Source organism: Aedes aegypti, unplaced genomic scaffold (assembly GCF_002204515.2).
Source record: "Aedes aegypti strain LVP_AGWG unplaced genomic scaffold, AaegL5.0 Primary Assembly AGWG_AaegL5_hic_scaff_1927_PBJ_arrow, whole genome shotgun sequence".
Classification (NCBI taxonomy): domain Eukaryota; kingdom Metazoa; phylum Arthropoda; class Insecta; order Diptera; family Culicidae; genus Aedes; species Aedes aegypti.
Window position 1 is genome coordinate 9551 of NW_018735409.1, and position 17399 is coordinate 26949.

Genomic DNA, 17399 nt, shown 5'->3' on the forward strand with positions numbered 1-17399 from the left:
ATTCATAGATTAACGGCTCATGCAAAAAGGAGAATGGGTTGTGTAAAATGATCAACCTCCCTTAATGAAAAACCTGGCTACGGCCATAGCAGGCGACCATTTGATGCAATGGATGACCTCGAGTGATTCAAGTTCTTCTATGGTGCGCATCAAAAAGTTCACATTTGTGCACCGGATGGGGCGAAGTTATGGGACTTCTTGGTGAAGCTAAATGGTCAAAATAGGGTTGAATCTCCTTTTCTTCTTGACATTTTTCAAGATTTCGAATTATGAACAAAGATTTAGGTGGAAACACTCGCACTCAACTCAAGATTTTAATTTGAGAACAATTTGAAAAACAAAATTATAATGTATTTGTTTTTTGGCCACCGCATCATCCCACGGTGTGTTGAGCCGCGTAGGCCGACAGAAAATCACCCGCCAACAAAGTGCTCCCGCGTGCCACATCGACCGGGGTGTAGGAAATTGGCGATGCGCCATCATGTAAAACACTATAAAATGTCTATCAGCAAATTAATACCAAAGTGGCAACAGAGAAGCCGCACAGCACTAAAAAGTGCAGGCGAAATCTCTGCCTCTGTCGACGATTGGACTGCATGAGGATGCAAGCATTTATTTTCAGATGCATTTCGCACCGACTGCGAGAAGATGGGGTTATGGTTGAGCACAGAAGATCCATCGTTGCGGTGTTAAATTACTGAATTTATGTCTCTTGGTTTGGTGGGAAAATTCGAACCACAAGCGGTTACCGCAAACCTTAAGCATTTGGAAACGAGCTGCCAGGCAGAACTATCTTTGGAGCTGCTGTGCTAATGGAGAAAACCGCATCGATTGCCTGCCAGGCCAGGCGCGTCAAATTAAAGTGCAATTTATATAAATGGCGCCCTTTTTGCGCTGCGGTCCTATTGAGAAGGAGTAAAGTATGTTAGGGACAAATGGAATGGAAACAAATGAGCAAAGGAGTGCAAGTGACAAAAACTTAGCTTTGAGAAAATCGACTTTGAAGTTTTAACCCAACCAAATTTAGACAAAAAACGATCTGTCGTACGGTTCCTAAAATGCATCACGAATCATTAGAGTACGATGAATCTTTTCTATCATTCGCGTTTGATAATAATAAGTTAAGCTGCACCATGACGAAACATGACCATAGCAAAGCTACACTGAATCTCATACATCAATCAGAACCTTTCTCTATTTTGTGGGTTATCCATAAATCACGTAGATTATTTTTTAACAATTTCAACTCTCCTCTTTACTAAATATAATCGATGAACAATTTTGAAATAAACTATATACTTCCTAATCGCCAAAAACTGATCATCATTTACGAACGCTCCCCGAGCTTTCCCCCGCCAATCAACGATCCCCATCTCGATAATCACGTCTGACAACCTCCTGCGGATCTTCCCATCAGAGATCGCCTTTCGCGACGACGGGAAAATTGATCGCCGCCGATATCGGGAACACGTCGATTTCCTACTTCTTCCCCCTGCTGGTGTGCCTGGTTGTACAAATAAACTTCAATTTACGTTTCTATTTATTTTAATTCAAATTTCTCCCGCATCCCAACCTCAAACATGATTGCCAACAGCACTGCGTTAATCAACCGTCATTACTTTTTGCGTCGTCCTCCCCCTCGACGGCCAGCGACGACGATGAGTTAAATGAATCTGCGATGCACAGGAAGATGATCACGATCGACAAGAGATCGCCCAGTCCATCGCCGTTTTTCCTTTATTGGAAATCAACCGGAGTCGACTGACTTTCTGCTGAATATTCATCAACAACAGCGATTCCGGCACTCATCGAATCGTTTCTCCCGTGTGCACTTGGTGTAATTTCTTCTGGACGATTCAACCAATCTACAGAGCTGGTAACGATAATTGGTGTCAAAAATGATCGTTTTGAACAGATTTTAAAAATTGTGACTGAATGTTAACTTATATCTTATCCCACTAACGCAGTGTCCTTTCCATGACAACTGTGGAGATGCAGAGGTATACTCGGTCTCTAGTAACAATAGTTGTCTAACTAACATTCCTTTCCTTCCCCCATGACCGTAAGGACGTGGCCGCCGCCGTTATTGACTTTCAACAAGAACATCGTTTTTCACAAGAACATCTTTGAACTCATATTCTGACTCTACCATTGAAGTTTTTACGGATATGACCCAACTTAAATTTAGCTTATTTTGAAAAAAAAAAAAGATTATCTCTCTGGAATTTTGCTCGAAATGCCTTCTTGACTAGAATTTAGAGCGACTTGCTTCAAATAAGTGACTCGCAACCAGCCCTGAACCTACGACAAATCTTGTCGTCCCAAAGAGACACTCGAGAACATTGAGACGATGATGGCTCAACGCGAACAGGTAGTGGGTAATCGAACGAACGCCTGATGACGAGAGAATAAATTATCAAATGAGTAAGTGGTTGGCAGGGAGCTCGAACACTTTCTTACGCAAATTGCAATTAATCAGCTAGTTATTCAGGCAATTTGTCTTTGGCGTCCTCGATTCGTTCGTTATATGTTTACAGTTTGTTGTGTGTTCGTCGCTTGGGCAAAATTTATGACGAACGCAGCGCAGCAAGGAGGGGAAAAATTGATTGCCGTTTTTTTATATTCGATCAAACCACTACAAGCCATCTTCGGTCGGGAAACCAATCAGCACAAGGCAAGAGCGTAGCCAGGAGGAGCAAAATTAAACGTTACAAATAATGTTGCACAAAGTCATGAACATGATATAAACTTTTTTTTTTAAATACACCAAAAATCTTGGTATGGAAATTCACGTATTCTCGGCAATCTTAGCCAAAAGCGAACAAGAACAAGAGAATGTGTAATAAGTATTAGAAATATTCACATCAGGAAGCATTTCAGTAGTGCAAACCAACGCAAAACAAACAAGACAGACTCGTGCACAAGCTTGGTGTGAGTAAGTTCGCGACCGTCTCTCGAGAGAACATGCCAAAAGAAATAGCAAAAAGGTTCGCGAACGTTTACTCGCGAGTAATAGAACAAGGCGTGATTTATTAAGGTTTCGACAGACAAATCAATTTGACATCCATCAAGGCGACAGTAAACTACAAGTTTGTAGTCAAAAACCCTTGAAACCAGAAATCTCGGAGGGAAAATAGTTTTTTTTTTTCAAAAGCGCAATTGATTCTGAAAAGTACCGAAAACGTTCACGAATCATTTTAGCTTCGTTTACTAACGAGCACGACAGATGTGAGCAAATCATCACTCCGATGCTCGCGAGTATTTCTGTTTTTGTCCAGGTTCAGCAGACATGTTCGCCATTCCTCATCATTATTTGAAATTCCTCTGACATGAGTAATCAAATTACTTGTCTTGCTGTTTACATTTATGCGCTGCCTAATCCTCTAATGATTCACATCAACATAATGACTGCGAGATAATTTGCTATTCTATTATCGATAACCCAAATTCATTCAAGTGTTTGGATAGCAGAATAGGTACTGTGAATTTGATGTTTCAATTTTGATTGTCGAGAAAAGTCGAATGGTGCCGAAGCCATGAATTTTACCCATGGTTCTTGCGAGAAAAATATTTCTTAACGTAATCACGTCATACGGCAAGTACTTTCATGCCAAAACTAAAATGATAAATCTGTAGTGAATAAGTAATAGGTTTCGTTTATAAGTAAATTTTCAAGCTTTAACAAAATTTTGGTGATTTCAAAAATTTAAATCAAGTTATAGTAATTTCATTATGTTCTTTTTGTTCTCTATGTGCTTTATATCTTCAAGTTCTATAGGTTCTTCAGGTTCTTCAAGGTTCTTTAGGTTCTTTTGGTTGTTTAGGTTCTTTGGGTTCTTTTGGTTCTTTCAATTCTTTTGGTTCTCTTGGTTCTTTGATTCTTTTAGGTTTTCTAGATTTTCTGGGTTATGTAGGTTCTTGAAATTCTTTAGGTTCTCAAGGTTCTTTAGGTTCTCAAGGTTTTTTAGGTTCTTTAGGTTCTTTTGGTTTTTTTGGTACTTTTGGTTCTTTAGGTTCTTTAAGTTTTTTGGGTTCTGTAGGTTCTTTAGATTCTTTAAGTTCTTTTGGTTCTTTAGGTTCTCAAGGTTTTTAAGGTTTTTTAGGTTATTTAGGTTCTTTGGGTTCTTTAGGTTCCTTAGGTTCTTGAGGTTCTTTAGGTTATTGAAGTTCTTTAGGTTCTTTAGGTTCTCTAGGTTTTTTGGTTTAGTAGGTTCTTTAGATTCTCTAAGTTCTTTACGTTCTTTAGGCTCTCAAGGCTCTTAAGGTTCATTAGGTTCTTTTGATTCTTATGGTGCTTTAGGTACTTAAGGTGGTCGGGGAATATTCATAGTCATCGATATGGGAACGGCTATGGGAATTTTTCAAATTATATCCAGAATCGTTTAGTGGTTTCCTCTAGTAATTCTCCTTTGAAGTTTTTCCAGGAATCCATGGGTTATACTAGGGATTCCATCTTAAATTCTTCCTGAGATTCTACCAGGAATTTTAATAATTCCTCTAGAATTTTATCCACAGATTCAACCAGAAATTCCTCCAGGAAAAATTCTTCAGGCATACCTTCAGGTGACATTATTTCAAAGATTCCTTCGAAGGTTGTTCCTCTACAAATTATTCAGAATTTCTTCCACTGATTCCCTCAAAGATCAATAAAAAAATCCTCTAGTAATTTCTTCAGTAATTCTTCAGGGCTTACTCCAAGGGTGCCTCCACGAGTTCCTACAGAGATTTCTATGACAATTTCCTCAAAGATTCTTTCAGGAATTCTTCTAGAAATTAGTTCCAATGATTCCATCACACATTACCCAGGAATCACATCACGAATTCTTTCAGATACTTCTCAAGGATTCCTCAAAAAATTCATCATTAGACATTTCCCCAAGGATTTCACTAGGACTGTTTCAATGCTTCCTCTTAGGATTCGTCCTTAAGTTCCACAAGGAGTTGCTTCATAAACTCGACCAGAAATTTCATCGGCGATTTTTTCTTTAAAAAATGTTACAGATTCCTCTAGGGATTTGGACAAAAACTTCCCGAGGATTCCCTCAGTGATTCATCCAATGCTTTCTTCAAGAATTTCACCAAAAAATCCTTCGAAGATTCATTTTAAAAATTTCTTTCAGCGAAACTACCAGGAATTTCTAAACAAATTCTTCAATTAATACATGAATTCCATTAGGAATTCCACAAAGAATGACCACTAGGAATTGCTCCTATCAAAAATCTTTCAGAGATTCTCCTAGTGATTTTCCTAGTAATTCCTCCACAGATTCCTTCAGAAAATTCTTGAACGATTTTTTCTACAAATTCCTTCAAAAATTCCTATAGAAATACATGCAGTGATTTACAGAAACTCTTGCAATGATTCAACTCAGAATTCTCAAAGGATTCATCAAGAAGTTCCTCTAGGGATTCCACCAAGAATTTCTCCATGGATTTTGCCAGGAAGCCTACAGGGACAGGGACGAGAAATACTACATAAGAAGTCAATAAAGCTTCCTACACGGGTTATCATCAGGAATTCCTTTAGAGATTCCGCTTGCAATTTTTTGAGAGGTTTCCCCAAGTTATCCTCCGGTATTTTTCTAAGGAGTCTTCAATGAATTCTTTCATAAATTCCACCAGTGCTTCCTTCAAAGATTCTTCCTTGCATCTCTGAAGGGAACCTACAAGGCATCCATCCTGGGATTTCTGCAGAAAATACTTCAATAATCTACCATATTTTTTTCTTCTAAAGGAATTTATCCATCAATTCCTTCCAGTATTTCTTAAAGGATTTTTTTTCCAAGGAATTTACCAGGAATTACTTTAGAGAATTTCTCAAGGAACTCCTTCAGGAATTGCTTTCAAAATTCTTCCAGAAATATAAAAGGATTTTCTTCAGGGTTTCCCGCTGAGAATTTTTCCAGTGATTTCTTTGATGATTTATCCAAAGATTTTTCTTGAAATTTCACATGGATTTTTTTCAGAAATTTTGTAAAACAATCTCCTATGTGTTTTTTGGGGATTCAACCTGAAAACATTCAGAAAAATGTTTTGTTCAATGCTCTGAGTAAATATCAGTCAATTCCAGGGATTTTCTGATAACCCTGAAGGAAAAATTCAAGTCAAATTTCGAAATATTTTATGGTAGAACTTCTGGCGAAACACTGGTGGATTTTTCTGGTGGAATTCTAGCGCAGTTCTAGTGATTTTGCCAGATTAAGCCCTAGAAGAACTCCTGATAAAAATTATTTAAAAAACATCTCTAGAAAAATTACTGGTAAAATAATTAGAGAAAATACAGGTAAAGCTTGAAGGAATTACTGGTGGAAATTGTATAGGAAACTGTGTTCAAACCCAAAGGGAAATTAGTTATGGGATAACTGGAGTTCATCTTACGGAGTGCTTGGAGGATTTTTTCCTGAATATTTTGGCTGAACCTTTAGAGGATTTTTAAATTTCCGCTAAAATCAACCGAAAAAATATTGATTCCCAAATTACTGGAGAAAACCTTATAAGAAATTTCTGGAGAAATCGCTGGAGGAATTCCTGAAAAACCCCAAGAAAACCCTGGAGTTATTCCAAGAGAAAATCCTTGAAAAAATCCGGGGAAGGACCTTGAGGATTTCCAGGATTGATACCTTAAGTAATTCCGGAAGAAAGCCCTTGATGAATTCCACGAGGAATTTTTGAGAATCTCAGAAGGAAATTCTTGAGCAATTCTGGTGATGTTATCCTTACAAGAAATTTCTGACAAATCCCTGGAGGAATTCGTAATAACCCTCGAGAATCCTTGGAGATATTCCGGGAGGAATTCTTTAATGATTAATTCATAGAGGGATTTCGGGAGACTTGATTAAGGCGAAGTAGGCCGTGATTGAAATTTGTTTACGCATTGTTGATGATTGCTGCTAATTCATCTCACGATTTTGAATCAAAGAAAATCAGTTTGGTTTTGCACTGACCAAGCTGGAAAAAGTATCAGCATACTTCAAGCATGTTAGCGCGTACAGTGATACTTTTTCAAGTCAATATAAACTATTAAGAACTGACTTGTTTTAATTATGAATCGTGGTTTACGGCCAACCAGCCGAGTGGAAGTTTAACAAAACTACCGAAAAGCTAAACATTACATATAATTTGCAATTGGGTTAGATGGACAAATTGATGTGAAGATTTGCGAAAAAGTTACCACGTCTTCTCAGTGAGAATCGAACTCACGACTCCCCGATCTCTAGTTGGGGCGCGTTAACCACTACGCCATGAGAGGACTCATGAACGCAGAAGTTAACCTGAATTCGATTTCAGCTCAATAATCACGTGGTCCTCTTTCGCAAAGTGCACCTCTTTCGGAAGAAATTAGATGCCCATCCAAACACAACGCTTTCTATATATATCCAATGCTAGCCCGAGAGCGCATTGTTTTTTAGATATAGGAATAGCACACTACACTAGCCAGCTAACTGCGCTGGCTGAGGTTTCTATTGTGTGGCTTCCAATGGGTCGCGACGTTCTCAAACGACCGGTTACGGAACATGAGTCCGTTGCTCGATAAATACTTGTTTTAATTATGAATCGTGGTTTACGGGCCAACCAGCCGAGTGGAAGTTTAACAACTACCGAACTGCGAAAGAGGACCACGTGATTATTGAGCTGAAATCGAATTCAGGTTAACTTCTGCGTTCATGAGTCCTCTCATGGCGTAGTGGTTAACGCGCCCCAACTAGAGATCGGGGAGTCGTGAGTTCGATTCTCACTGAGAAGACGTGTAACTTTTTCGCAAATCTTCACATCAATTTGTCCATCTAACCCAATTGCAAATTATATGTAATGTTTAGCTTTTCGGTAGTTGTTAAACTTCCACTCGGCTGGTTGGCCGTAAACCACGATTCATAATTAAAACAAGTATTTATCGAGCAACGGACTCATGTTCCGTAACCGGTCGTTTGAGAACGTCGCGACCCATTGGAAGCCCACACAATAGAAACCTCAGCCAGCGCAGTTGCTGGCTAGTGTAGTGTGCTATTCCTATATCTAAAAAACAATGCGCTCTCGGGCTAGGCATTGGATATATATAGAAAGCGTTGTGTTTGGATGGGCATCTAATTCTTCCGAAAGAGGTGCACTTTGCGAAAGAGGACCACGTGATTATTGAGCTGAAATCGAATTCAGGTTAACTTCTGCGTTCATGAGTCCTCTCATGGCGTAGTGGTTAACGCGCCCCCAACTAGAGATCGGGGAGTCGTGAGTTCGATTCTCACTGAGAAGACGTGTAACTTTTTCGCAAATCTTCACATCAATTTGTCCATCTAACCCAATTGCAAATTATATGTAATGTTTAGCTTTTCGGTAGTTGTTATTAAGACTGAGTTTTATCACTTTGAAATGCAAGCTAAAAAGTCATCATTGTTGCCAAAACGAATGACGGGCTACTTAGCCTTAATTCCGGGAGGAATCCCTTATGGAATTTTGGAAGGAATCCCTTGAAGTGTTCCTGAATGAATCTCTTGAAAAATTCCCTATAGAAATCTCTGGAAGACAATTCGGGTAGAATCTCGTTATAAATTCCGGGAGAAATTCATAATAAATAGTCTGATGGAACCCAGAATAAAACCTGTAGAAAAATTCCTGATATAAACCTTATATAAAACTTCTGACGGAATCCCAGAAGGTGTTCATGATGGAATCCCATTAGGATTTCATAATGAAATCTTGGAAGTTTTTTCCAATGGAATCCATGGAAGAACTTCCGATGGAATCCTTGCCGAAACTCCCAATGAAATCTATTGAAGAAGTCCTGATGAAATCCCTAAGGAAACTTTTGATGGTATTATTGGAAAAGCTTCTGATGTAATTCCTGGAGGAATTCCTGTTGGAATCATTAGAGAAACTTTTGATGGTATTCCTATAGGAATTCTAGGTAGAATCTCTGAATGAACTTCTAATGGAAACCCTGGAGGAAGTTCTGATTAAATCCGCTAACAAAACTCTTGATGGAATCCCTGGAGGAACTTGTGCTGTAATCCCTAGAAGATCTTCTAATGTAATGCCTCGAGAAACTCTTAATGGAATCTCTCAAGGAACTCCTATAGGAACTCCTTATAAAATCCCTAGAGGAACTACTGATATAATCTCGAGATAATTTCCAGGTGCAATCTTCGAAGGAAGTCCTTATTGAATCCCTAGAGAAACTTCAGAAAGAACCCCTGTAGAAATTCCAGGTGGAATCTTTGAAGGACCTCCTGATGAATTCCCAACAAGAAATCCTGTTGAAAGACTCAGGGGTACTCCTGATGGAATCCCTACAGAAACAATTGTTAGAATCTCTGGAGGAATTCCAGGTGGAATATCTTTAAAATAAATGGTAATGAAATCCCTGAAGGAACTCATGATGAAATTCCTGAAAGAACTCCTGATGTTGTTCCCAGAAAAAAATACCTAGAAAAACTTCTGATGTAATCCCTGGAGAAGTTCCAGGTGGAATCTCTGAAGAAACTTCTGATATAATCTCCAAAGCAACTCTTGATGGAATGTCCTGTAGAAATGTATGAGGAAATCAATGATAAGATTCCTGAAGGAATTCCTGATAGAATCCCTGGAGAAACTGTTTATGCAATCCCTAAAGAACATCCTGATGCATTTCCTTGAGAAACTCCTGATAAAATCTCTAGAGGGAACTCCTTATGATATCCCTAGAAGAAATCCTGATGAAATTTCTTGAGGAACTCCTGGTAGAATCTCTGGAAGAATGCCGGGTGAAATCTCAGAAAAAAACTCTTGATGGAATCCCTGAACAAACTCCTGATGAAATCCCCAGAAGAACTCTGATGGAACCCCTAAAGGTACCCCTGATTAAGTCCCAGAAATTCCTATTCTGATGGATTCCTTGGAAGAACTCCTGATAGAATCCTTGGAGAAATTCAAGGAATAAAGATATTCTTGAAGGAACTCCTGATGGAATCATTGGTGGAACTCCTGATGAAATCCCTTTAGGAACTTCTGATGAAATCCCTGAGGAATTCTTGATGAAGTTCCTGATAGAATCCCTAGAGGAACTCCTTTATGACATTCCTAGAGGAAATATTGATGGAATTCCTTGAAGAACTCCTGATATAATCTCTAAAGGAACTCCTGGTAGAAGCCCTTGAGGAATTCCAGGTGTAATCTCAGAAGGAACTCCTGACGGAATCCCTGGAAGAACTCCTGATGCAACCTTTATAAGCACTCCAGATGGAATCCCAAGAGGAACTCCTAATGAAATCCCGAAAAGAGCTTCTGATAGAATCCCATGGAGGAATTCCAGGTGGAATCTCTGAAAAAACTTCTGATATAATCTCTAGGAGGAACTCCTGATGGAATGTCCTTTTGAATTTATGAAGAAATCCTGATGGAATCCCTGGAGAAACTGTCTATGCGATCCCTAAAAGAAATATTGATTGCATTTCCTTTAGGAATTCCTAATATAATCTCTGGAAGAATTGCAGGTGGAATATTTGAAGGAACTTTCTGATGGAATCTCTAGATGAACTCCTGGAAAAAATCACAATGGCAACTCTCTATGAAATCTCTAGAGAAATTGCTGATAAGATTCCTGATGGCACTCCTGATAAAATCTCTGGAGGAACTCCTTATGATAAGCCCTAGAAGAAATCCTGACGGAATTCTTCAAGGATTCCTTGATAAAATCACTGGAGGAACTCCTAATAGAATCTCTGGAGGAATGACAGTAGAATCTCAGAAGTAATTTTTGATGGAATCCCTCGAGGAACTCCTGATGAAATTCCCTGAAGAACTCTTTATGGAATCCCCAAAGGTACCGTAATTTCGGGTGAAATTGATCATTTTCACGGTTTTTCTAGTCTGTTTTCCATAATGTTAGCAATACCAAACAACGAAATGCAGGAAAACAAGTACGAAGGTAAGCCTCATCGACTCATGTACCGAAATTTCTAACAAGATGTCATTTTAGTGTTAACAAATATCTCTAAATAGGAAAATCAGGGGATCTCATTTCGGGGTGAAATTGATCACTTGTTCAATGCCATTATTGTTAGTTTTCAAAACAACTCTACATGATTAAATTTAAGCTCCCTGAATCCGAATATGCTTGTCAAAATCTTAACATTGCAATATTTATATAAATAACTAAGAGGTTAAATTTTCAAGAGATTACGTGGAAAACGCCTAAATGTATGCCAATTTCCTAAGGAAATCGATGATATCTAACAGAAATTCATTTATTTAAACTATTTTGAGCTGATTGGTTACGAATTTTGGTGTGATGAAATCTTGCGTTTGCGGATACATGTCAAGCATCCTCACAAGCTTTCAGGTTTTATACTATGTTTCAAATCATTGCTTAGAAATAGAAGTTCATAGGTGTTTGTCAAAAACTTCACCGTGCATGATTTTGAAATTTTATATTATTTTTCATAGTAATAAACATTCTTCAACGTTAAAAACTTCACAACACACCAATTCGACAATGGTCACGACAAACTACGTTAATTTACTGCAGCTTACATTGATATTTGTGCTCCATTACGCATATATAAATCGTGTGATACGATGATCAATTTCACCCTTCTGATCAATTACACCCGATTTTACCGGTACTAAAGATATTCTTGAAGGAACTCCTGATGGAAGCATTGGAAGAAGTTTTTGATGGAGTTCCTGGTGGAATCCTCACAATATCTTTGAAGTTCTCTTGATGAAATCCCTTGAGGAACTCCTAGGGAACTTTTGGGAGGAATTTCTAAATGAATTCGTACAGGAAATTCTGGTTAAACCCCGAAAAGAACTCCTCATAGAATCCATGGATAAATTTCAGGTAGAATCTTCTCCGGGAACAACTCCTGATGGAATTCCTAAATGATTTCAAGGTGCAGTCCCTGAATGAATTCCAGGTGGAATCCCTGAAATAATTCCCTAGAAGAACATCTAATTAAATTCTTGATGGAATTCCTGGAGGAAATTCCGATGGAATCCCTAGAGGACTCCTAACAAAAACCCGGAAGGACTCCTGGACGAATCCTTCGTGGAATTCATGATTGAATATTTTAGAAGTACTCCTGATGGGCTTCTTGCACGTACTGGTTTCAATTCCCTGTGACTAATGATGGAATCCCTGTAGGAACTCCTGATGGTATCCTTGGAGGAAATTGGATTGTTTTGGGTTCCTGTGGAATCCTCACAATAACTTATTAAGTTCTCTTAATGAAATCCTTGGAAGAACTTTTTAAGGAATCCTAGAAGAAACTCCTGATAAATTCTCTTGAGGGACTTCTGGTGGAATCCAATGAGAATACCTGGTGAACTATTGAAAGGATTTTCTAAAGAATACGTACAGGAACCCTAGTTAAATCCCGAAAGAACTCCTGATAGAATCCATGGAGGGAGTTCCAGGTGGAATCTCTGAATAATTCCTGATGGAACCTTAGATGATTTCCAGGTGCAATCTCTGAATGAAATCCAGCTGAAATCCTTGAAGTAATGCCAGATGAAATCCCTAGAAAACTCTTGATGGAACCCCTGGAGTAAATTTCGATGGGAATCCCCTAGAGAAACGTCCCGGTGGTATCCTTAGAGAAACTCCTGAGCGAATCCTTCGTGGAATTCATGATTGAATATTTAGAAGTACTCCTGATGGGCTTACTGGACGAGCTCGTATTTAATTCCCTAGAATGATTCCTGGTCCTTTAGAGGAAATCCTGTTGGAATCCTTGGAGGAAGTTTTGATGGAGTTCCTGGTGGAACCCTCACAATAACTGCTGATGAAAATTTTTGATGTTTTCCTGATGAAATCCCTGGAAGAACTTTTCAAGGAATTCTAAGAAGAACTCCTAATGGAATCCCATGAGGAATTCTACAGGTGAACCTTCGGAAGGAATTTCTAAAAAAAACCATGCTGGAATTCTTTGTTCCAAACATTGGAAAAAAGCTTGATTAAATTTCTAGAGGATCACCTGGTGGAATAATGAAGAAAGTACCGATGAAATTCATGAAGGAATATTGATTGAATTCTTGAAAAATTCCTGCAACTTACCTGGAGGAATTCTGAAATTTCTGATAGGTTCCTTGTAGGAATTCCTCATTGAACTTTTGATGAAATCACAGGGTACAACTTCATGTGGATTTGCTGTAGAAACAGTGAATGGTTGTGCAAAATCACTAGTGGAATACATATAAACAATAAACATAAACTCAAGAGCGCACATTTACTAAACAACCGGGGCGACGACGCAGCGTAATTCACGCATTATGACTAGTCACCCATCTGCATCGGCCGTCGGCATGACGTCAATGTTCGGTCAAACATTCAACTCCGCCCCCACCGGTGGTGTGAGCAAAATCAAACTCGTTTGGTTTTGCCCGACTGATTTTGTCAACTGTCAAATCGGTTTCACAAACTGTCAAACTGGTTCGTCAAGCAGCATCACACACAGTCAAACATAGCACCAACATGAGCATCAACCTCAACTCAAAGTTGGTCAAACAGTCTGAGTCGTCTGTGGGCTGCATTAGGTTCTTAAGTTTTGGCTAGCGGCGCCAGATTATCCCAGAAAATGATTCAGGAATATTGTGGATGTTCTTCCAAGTATGTTTATTGAGCTTTTTCGATAATTACTACAACAATTTATCTAGATATTTTATGAAAGTTCCAATCGAGAATAAGCTCAGAAATGTCTTAAAAGAATTCACGGAGCAAGTGTCTTTCAGGAATGATTTATAACCGACAATTTGGTGTGTGTTTAGTCAGACCAGACTACATGTTCTCAAGAATTTCCTAAAATCGTTCTCCAAGAATTCTGAACAACAAAATATTTGCGTCATTTCTTTTAATATTTAAAAACAGGTACTTAATCGTTGGAACATTTGTGTCTAATTAGCAACAAAAGGATATTATAAAGACCTCAACTCATCTTTAAAATGACAAAATACCAAAAAGTCCATTCTAACTAATCATTTCTCAAAGAAGTCTTCAAGTGAGCATTTGAAGGAAATCAGAAGATTGCAAGCAGAAAGTATGTGGCAATTTTTTTGCAAACTGATCAGGTACTCTTAGGAGAAATTCTTGGAGACATACCTGAGAAATTCCTACAAATAACTATTAAAAGAATCTCTAAGGAGATCCTCGAAACTATAGAAAGAGTTCGCTGGTATGGAATCATAAGGATTGCAAAAATAATTAGAAGAAAAATTTGTTGTTGTTTAAGTAGTCCTTTAAGCATGTTTCGAGAACTTACCTAAGGAGTTAGGAGTTTGGATTTAGTAATTATTGCATGAATTGCTGGAGAAATCCCTAAAAAAATATCTGATGAGATTCCTGGTAAACAAAATCATGCTAAATCCTTGGTTAAACTTTATTCTGTACGCATTTGAGATATCATAACAGTGTTAGTAAACTCCAATCTCAATCATTGGGGGAGAACTCGCGAGAGCAAACTCATTTGAGATCAGCTTCACAAAACTCACGCATGGGATTTTGATGCAAAAGCATTTGCTCACGCTCATGCCGTTAAAAATAATTCAATCATGAAACCCACACGGAGAAAACGAAAAACCCATATTTTTAAACTTACTTTTGGTTATTTTTCTCTCCCTATTCCATTCGCTCCTTCTGTTGTTGTCGGAGAGAACCGAACCTTAGTGCGTTACCTCAAATTTGAGTAAGTGGCCTAGTACTGGAATTTTAGTTATTTGATCTGTCGGTTGAATGAAAAGAACTTAGCCAGTAGGTATTTTCTCGCATGGCTGCAAATGAAAACAACTTCTACCCCAACTCAAAATTAGGTTGACGCACGAACCCTCGGAATTGAGTGGAATGAACTCACTTTTGAGTATTTCATTTTCTCCGTGCAGAGTGCATTTAAATAAGGGTGGCGTCGATGTCAAAAATGCAACAGCGGCGAACTGTCATTTCCGCATAAATCCGCGTTCAAATAGGCCTATTCACAAGACGTGCTAAATCAGCTGATCGGGAAGCTCTTTGACAATTTCTCTATGAAAATGACAGCCTCATGTTTACACCGGCCCTCCATCGATGTAAACAAATGCCTAGACAGACCTGTCACATGAAAAGGCCTATTGAGCAGGTGATCTGTCAAAATAGGAGCATGACGTCACTCTTCTTAATAGGCACTCTAATAAAACCCATTTTAAATCCGTCAAAACCCAATATTATTGTTCACATTAGAAAGTTCTGTTAAAGGGTCGGTGTCAATGATCAACGATAGTTTGGCATGAAATTGATGCACACAATTACTTTGATGTCGCTCATCTCCACGCACTTTACATACGACGAAAAAATATTCATCGTAATCCTGTCCACCATCGAGCTCCATTATGAGCGAGAATTGCTTGGACAGGTTGAGGGAAGTAGAACTGAAAAAAACTCATCCAGTCCTAGAATCGGCGGAGGCATAAAATTATAGAATCGCTTACCTGTCGGACTTGTTTGAATTGCTCTTCAAAGCTCCAACCGTTGTTCTGTTGCGAGGAATTTGACGTCTCGCTGGACGTAGACGAATTCGAACCGGGAGTTCCTAAGAAAGGAAAAACCAAATTGTTCACAATGAATCATACAATCCACAGAATTATAAGTCTGTGCAAGTCTTACACTGTACACTGTAAGACCTAATCACTAGGATGTCCCAAATTGACAAACGAACTTTTGTATGATGGGAACTCTGAGAAATGACGTTTAGTTAAATTTAACCTGATAACAAAGTCTTGATTCAAATGCTGAACGTTTTATTAAAAATGTCTAAAATACATGAAATGGCAATAATAATAGTAATTTTGACACCGTATGTTTATCACAATAATCGGAATTTTCACATATATTTCAACGGAGCAACCTCTAAACCTCATACAAAAGTTTATTTGTTACATCCATAGCTACCAGGTTGAGCCCCCAAATTTCCTGAAAAGTGTAATTTTGGGACATCTTACGATCACCCATTTCAAACTTACCGTCCTTGTTGACCACCGGAGCATTGGGCAGTGTAAACGTGTACCCGCCCCACTATTGTTCGCACCACCCCCACTCGCACCCCCTCCGGCACTGTTTTGTCCCGCACCCCTCTGATCACCAATGCCACTAACCCCACCACCACCACTTCCACTACCACCCGGCCCACTCCCGAACACATTTCCGTTTCCGGCGGGATGCGGCGACTGTTGCATCGCACTAGCCCCAAAACTGGCATGCAGCGCGGCGAAATCACTCTGATCGCCCATCCCAAGTCCCACCTTCAAGTCGCGCACTTGCATCTTTAGCTTTTCCAATACGTCCCCGTGGCCAACTCCCAGTCCTGCTGCAGCAGCTGCGGCCGCCGTCAGCCCGGACAGATTCTGAACGTTCATGTTGAGCGCCGAAAGGTTCCCAAGCACTCCGAGCGGGTGGTTCGCGCCAAACTGGGACGAGTGGGTGCTGCTGGAAAAGAAAGGAGGAGAAGAGTTAGTACAGGGGATAGGCAAAATGATTGAGATAGGCAAAATATTGCCCAAATTCAAATGCTTATAACTTTATGAAAAATGAATGAAATTGGATGCATCTGGAAGCAGTCGACGGCAAATTTGGTCCAGTTTTAGGAACTTCCTTGGCCATGCATATTGGCCACTGGACACCGGAGATGTTCCGGATTTTCTGAGGTCATGTCCAAATGTCATTTTTTCTGTCGCTTGTATTTTTGTGCGGTGTAAAGTTAGATAGATGTTTGCAATTTTCCTAGAAACTAGAACTAATAGGAAGTTGAATGCCACCGGACGCATTAAGATTGGTTGGAAATCTTCAGAAATATGACCATTTCCGTAAAACTGGTTCCGGAAAGCATGGTCAGTCATGTTTGTATTTCCAATCATGTAAATATTATCCGGAGCTATATCCAAGTGGACATCAACCTTCCAAATGATGTTTCCTGCAGCGTATTCAGAACCATTAGATGCACAGACCACTCTATAGAAGGTTCCAGGTGCCCTGGGGGAAGTGGTCAATTAGGAACATATCTGGAACCATATCAATATGGGCATCAAACTTCATGATTTTCAAAGGTTATGCTTTCCGAAGCATTTCCAGCACTACCGGCTGCCATGACCACTTTATAGTAGATTCCAGGTGCCCCGGGGATGTGGATAAAAAATGAAGCTGCCGGTAGAGGGGTTAAGCATTGATCAGTGAGAACTGCAATTTTCCCAGTATTGCAGTGAATGATGCTGATACAAACCGATGCCAAACAATTCTTTCTCAAAACGGCTTTAGCATTGTACAATAACATTTTGATAAATCTTGATCTCTTTTTGGAAATAATGCAAAGAAAATGAATCTTACCGTATTCTCAGTCCGTCGTATCGTTTTCAACTCCGTCGCAATCAGTTTCCAGATTCGTCTCACATCTTACGGCTCACTGTGTGTA

At 39.2% G+C, this 17399-nt stretch overlaps 1 long non-coding RNA gene across 1 annotated transcript; it reads right to left on the reverse strand.

The window, feature by feature from the left end:
* Window positions 1-15456: 15456 nt before the first annotated feature.
* On the reverse strand, window positions 15457-16008 carry LOC110680864. The gene is made up of 2 exons (XR_002503010.1): window positions 15958-16008; window positions 15457-15527 (listed from the first exon to the last, which is right to left on the reverse strand). It is a non-coding gene; the product is annotated as an uncharacterized LOC110680864 (long non-coding RNA).
* Window positions 16009-17399: the final 1391 nt, after the last annotated feature.